This window comes from Heterodontus francisci, chromosome 8 (genome assembly GCF_036365525.1).
Source record: "Heterodontus francisci isolate sHetFra1 chromosome 8, sHetFra1.hap1, whole genome shotgun sequence".
Taxonomy (NCBI): domain Eukaryota; kingdom Metazoa; phylum Chordata; class Chondrichthyes; order Heterodontiformes; family Heterodontidae; genus Heterodontus; species Heterodontus francisci.
In genome coordinates, this window is record NC_090378.1 from 94880071 (window position 1) to 94885668 (window position 5598).

At 46.5% G+C, this 5598-nt stretch overlaps 1 protein-coding gene across 5 annotated transcripts in view; it reads right to left on the bottom strand.

Annotated features, from left to right (window-relative positions):
- LOC137373029 (leucine-rich repeat-containing protein 52-like) overlaps window positions 1–4617 on the bottom strand; it is a 167046-nt gene extending 162429 nt beyond the window's left edge. For 4 of the 5 annotated variants that reach the window (XR_010975559.1, XR_010975560.1, XR_010975558.1 and 1 more), the window contains exon 1: window positions 4454–4617. The gene's annotated coding sequence lies outside the window, so the exon portion shown is untranslated. The remainder of the gene's footprint in view (window positions 1–4453) is intronic. The other variant, XR_010975556.1, reaches the window with a different exon arrangement.
- Window positions 4618–5598: the final 981 nt, after the last annotated feature.

Genomic DNA, 5598 nt, shown 5'->3' on the forward strand with positions numbered 1-5598 from the left:
GAGTTTGTGTTATTTCGGTACTTCTGTCTATAAGTCTCGCATAAACCAACTAACTCGAACTCATTAAGTACCATTAGCTCTCACATTTTCTCCCCTCTTCTGAAGAGCATGATTTTTGTACTTCAATAAGACTGGGTGCCCTTCAGTCAAGTGACTATTGTCACACATCACAGCTGAGACCAAATCTGACACTGCCTGAAATCTGTGCTCTTGCATTTCCTGCAGGGGTGCTAGATAAAGATTTAATGGAATTTAGTTGATGAGAGTGTGCATTTACTATTTAGACAATGATAATTATTCTGAAACAAAAGCTATGACGCAGCTTAGCTTTTAATGATAGACAAAGAACATTTCTGCATTTTCTTTTTGGTTGCAAATTATTATTCACTTTTTTCCTGCTTAAAGAACAAAGGTACATTCATTAGAACCGTATAATTATCTCTGTGTGGGGCTGGTACAGTAGTTGCCTCAAGCTTTTGGGAAACATTCCTGAGCCAGACCCCTCCTAGAGATCAGTTGATCATTGCTATGGGGCCAATTCCAGGCGACAACACCAACTTGCATTTATGTCGTGCCCTTAACGTAGTAAAATATCCCAAGGCCCTTCACAATGACCTGAATCTTCACAATATTTAGTTGGAGGAAATTTCTGCTCATCCAGGGCTGGATGTCACACAAGCAACATGACAAATCAGAAACAGTGGAGGGGTCGAGGGAGGTTTTTTTCTGATGATACTGTCATGGAGCAGCAGATGCCCAAGTGCTCAGGAAAGCCAGGGGTTACCATATGAAAGTCCTGATGAGTGTTCAACAGAGCCCGACCATTGTCTTGCTGGTCCCAGGGAAATTTTCACTCAATATAACAGGACAGAGTGCCAAAGGCTGTCACTGTCTGCAACATACCACCAGGCTGCTTTAAACTGAAAACTCAAAGTAGGTGCAATTGCTCATGGACAGGAGTGTAAAACGGGTTAGAGAAAAATGTCAGCCTGTCTTACACTATGCCCGCAATTCGAGTCCATTGTGCAAAATCAGATGCGATGTAAAATGGAACATTTGATATGCCATCATCCAATACCCCAATACCCCATCACGCCATTAACCCCCAACTCACAATAACCTCCAATACCCCCATCGTCCCCTAATAAACCCCTAAAAACCCTCACCCACAATAACCCCCTCACACCAATAACCCCCATCACCCCGATAACTCCCTCACTCCGATAACCCCTCAACCCCAATACAACCCTCACCTGATAACTCCTTCACATCTGATAACCCCCTCACTCCCAATAACTCCCTCATCCCGATAACCCCATCACCTCAATAACCCCTTCAGCCCAATAACCCCCTCACCCCCAGTAGCTCCCTCACCCCTAGTAACCCCCTCACCCCATAACCTCCTCATGCCCAATAACCCCCTCACACTCGAGTAACCCCCTCACCCCCAATAGCCCCCTCACACCTAATAACCCCCTCACCCCAGATAAGCACCGCAAGCCCAATAAGCCCCTCAGCCCCAATCACCCCCTCACCCCCAGTAACCCCCTCACTCCCGATAACCTCCTCATGCCCGATAACCCTCTCGCACCTAATAACCCCCTCACCCCAAATAACCCCCTCACCCCCGATAACCCCCTCCCTCCCAATAACCCCTTCACCCCCAATAATCTTCTCACTCCCAATAGCCCCATTAAGCTACATTGCTTTTGTGTTAATCAAATCCCATGTCAGTTTGATCTTTCCGCTACCACACTGACAACATCTTAAACCAAGCAGGTATGAAGAACATCGCTATTCCCTGAGATTGATCCACCCTAGAACTGAAGGGTTGGAATGTTCCATGGATTATGAATTAGCAGTTATAACCATGGAAGTTTACGGCACAGAAGGAGGCCTTCATGCTGTGCAAGCTCTTTGTTCAAGCAATTCAATACTGATCCCACTGACCTGTTCCCTCTCCAGAGCACTCTATCTTCCTCTTGGAAAGTTTATCTTCCCATAAAAGATCAAATGCTCTCCACTCCCGGAGGCAAAGAACTCTTCTGTAAAAAGAAATCTTTCCTAGCTCTGCTCACTCAATCGATGATTCCCCAAGCAGAGCAAGTAATCCTCTGATTCACCCTATCAACGCCCTTGACAATTGAAATAAAATGAGCAGAAATACCGCAAACAACAGGATAGAATATAATGGGGTGCTAAGTGAACAGACGCATTTTGAATCACTACGGCTAGAATTTTTCAGACCCCCCCCCCACACCCACCTCTCTCCCCCACCTACAGGAGTGGGCTAATGGTGGGGGGGGACATAAAATTAAGTGTGAGACGGGGGGCCGTTCCTGACACCTTCCCGGCCCCACTACAATTTTACCAGAGGCGGCAGTGACAAGAAGCGGCCTGCCCACTCCAGGCCAATCAAGGCCCTTAAGTGGTCAATTAATTGTCACTTAAAGACCTCTCCAGCTGCCACTGGTATTTTACCAGCTGCAGGCGGGCACCTTAGGCACCACAGAAAGCCACCAGGTAAAACCTTACAGGCTGGGGTTGTGGGGATTGGGGGGGGGGGGGTGCACCCTGTACGCCACAGAGGCCCCCCCCCGAAGATCTAACCACCCCCACTGAAATAAAGTTCCCTCCCCTCCCCTCCCCTCCAAACCAACCCCCCCCCCTCCACCTTTGCATTGCTGGGGCCCGGCCGATTGCCCCCAGTGAGGCCCCAAAACTTACCTCTCTTCCGGGGCCGACGTCCATGATCCTGTTGTTGGCTGGATGCAGTCCCAGCAGTGGCCACCATTCCCAGTGGCGCTGCTGGGACTGAGAGCTGCCGGCTCACTGATTGGCAGGCAGTTCTTGGAGGCGGGACGTCTGCTTCAAGGAGGTGGAAATGTCGCCCAAGTCCAATTAAGGGCCTGGGCAGTGTAAAATCCTGGCATGGCTCCCCAGACCCAGCAGAGGTGGGCTGGCCCCCGACTTTTGGTCTGGTGGGCAGGACCTCCCACCCAATGTAAAATTCTAGCCTACGTCACAGAACTACTGCATGAACGACGATACATTAATCTACACAGATTCTGTGTTCATTACTAACAGGCCAGCTGAGGGAGAGTGCAAGTTTCCATCTGTGGCAAAGTGAACACCTTCCTTATAGGCTGTTTCCCAGTGGTACTCATAGGCTCTTGTTTTATTTAATAATATCCTGCAAGTCTTACCACACCCCTCCCCACACTCCCCCCCCTCCAACCCCCGCCAAACCCACTCCTGTTCCAAGTTCCATTTACTTACCAAGTAACAAGACAAAACCAGTTCAGACAGAATTCAAAAACTCTGAGGAACTTGCATCATGATGCCAGAACCCATAAATTAGCATGAGATCTTTTTAGATGTATTTCATTTAGCCTTAAAATAATCCATAAACTATAAAGTAAATAATATCAATAGTAATGAGGCAGATACACTGGAGCAAATAACCTTCTACGTTGTCATGGTCCTGCTTCTTATTCTGGTTTCTGATTGCCCATTTATGCCAGACATGTTGTTGGAGACAACCCTGTAAAGTGAGCAATGCAGCACCAGTGCCCCTTGAGGCACTGAACCCTTCACTGCCGATATTTCCCCTGGATCTGCAACATTGCTTCTGGCCACAAGTGGGCTAATACAAGTATGCAATGCACTTTCACCACAACCTGCGTGTGCTCTCTGCTGGCATTGAAGAAGGTTCCAGCCAGGACATCAATGTAGTGTTTAGTAATTTTGTACCAGAATGTGCATGCAAGCGGTTTGGCATTGAAATTCCATTGTTGGCGAGTCCATATTACATTATAGAAAGAGAAGTGAGGAACTAGGTTATTACATAGAATTATATAGATATTACAGCACAGAAATAATATCCAACTACACCCAACTACGCTGTGCAGGTGCTAATGCTCCACTTGGAGCCTGCTCCCACCCTACTTCATCTCATCTCACCAGCATATCCTTCTATTTCTTTCTCTCTCATGTACTTATCTATTTTCCCCCTTATTATGACATAAGGTTATAATATTGTATTCATTCAATGCACTTCCATGATAAGAACAGGGTATTAAACCACAGGAGATGTGCAAAGTTAAACGAGCAGGTTATCTGAGCTCTTACCCATTGCCGGCATGTTTCAGAAAATCATGGGCAAAACGCCAGTGAAGTACCTCACTGCAGGTGGGGGGGGTTTGGAAGATCTAGCCCATGAACAACAGGACCCTCTTAGTCTTTAGCCCAACCTGGGCCATACATACCTGACCAGACCTAGAGGTCTGAACAGAATTACATAAAAACCAAAAAACTATTTATTAAGACACAGGTCATTTCGCGGTGAAATCAGACTGAAACTCAATCACACCATGCTTTGAGTGTGCTCAATATTACATTTCATTAAAATTGTGTCAGTCACCTTCACTTGAAGCAAAACAATATGGTTTACCTAAATACTTGTGTGTTTTGAGGTCATCCGAGCAGCTTCATAACACAGGACTCAGTGCTCTACAGGCTGTTCTGAGGGAGGCACACTGAGATAAACATCAGCTGCAGCTGGAGAACCATTAACTCAGTGAAAGACGCACTTTGGTCTGCCTGAAACTTGCTGGTCTTCCAGTGAAAGAGCTGTCAACAACTGAGTGTTGTAAACTGGCATATTCCAAGGTCCAAGACTACATGCTGAGGGACGCATTAAAGCTTGGGACAACCACCGCAAAGTCTCAATGGGGAAAGGCCCTCTGACATAGTATAGCAAAGGGCTGGAACCCATGTAAAACCCCTCGGCTGTACGCACCAGGGAAGGTTGGACATAAAATGTAAATGTACATTGTAAATAAGCCTGAAATGGCATGTGTATTGAGACACCTCATGTACTGTATTGAAAGAAACTGATCTGTATTGCACTTTATGTAATGTCAAATTTGAACTGTTATGTAATGTACTTTTACAAATTTTATGAATAAAGTATATTTTGGGGGAAAAAATGTCTGTGTTGTGTGCAGGGAGATCTTCCTTGCCGTTTACATTGCAATACCATCTCTATAATATAAATGGGATGCCATACATTTCTCTAGAGGTAGGGAGCACAACTCTGGGAGATGGTTTCATTCTGTCCTGGCAGGAGCAAAGCACCTCCACCAGCAAATCACTTCCACCAGTGACCATTTTCTCCTGGTCACAGCCAGCTCAGCTCTCAGTGCCGAATCAACACATTGTTGGCTTGTGGGACCATCTTGGACCCAGAAATGTACAGTAGCGCTTGTGACTTTAAAGCAATTGTGTACGTGCAATCTTCCACATATATAGTCGTTCTGGCTAAATCTGCCTCCCATACAACCATAGAAAGGTTATGGCACAGAAGGAGGCCATTCAGCCCATCATGTCTGCGCCGGTTGATAAAACTAGCCACCCAATCTAGTCCCACCTTCCAGCATCTGGTCCGTAACCTTGTTAGTTACAGCACTTCAGGTGCATGTCCAGGTACCTTTTAAATGAGTTGAGGGTTTCTGCCTCCACCACCGAGCTGGGCAGAGAATTCAGACACCCACAACCCTCTGGGTGATAACGTTTTTCCTCATGTCTCCTCTAATC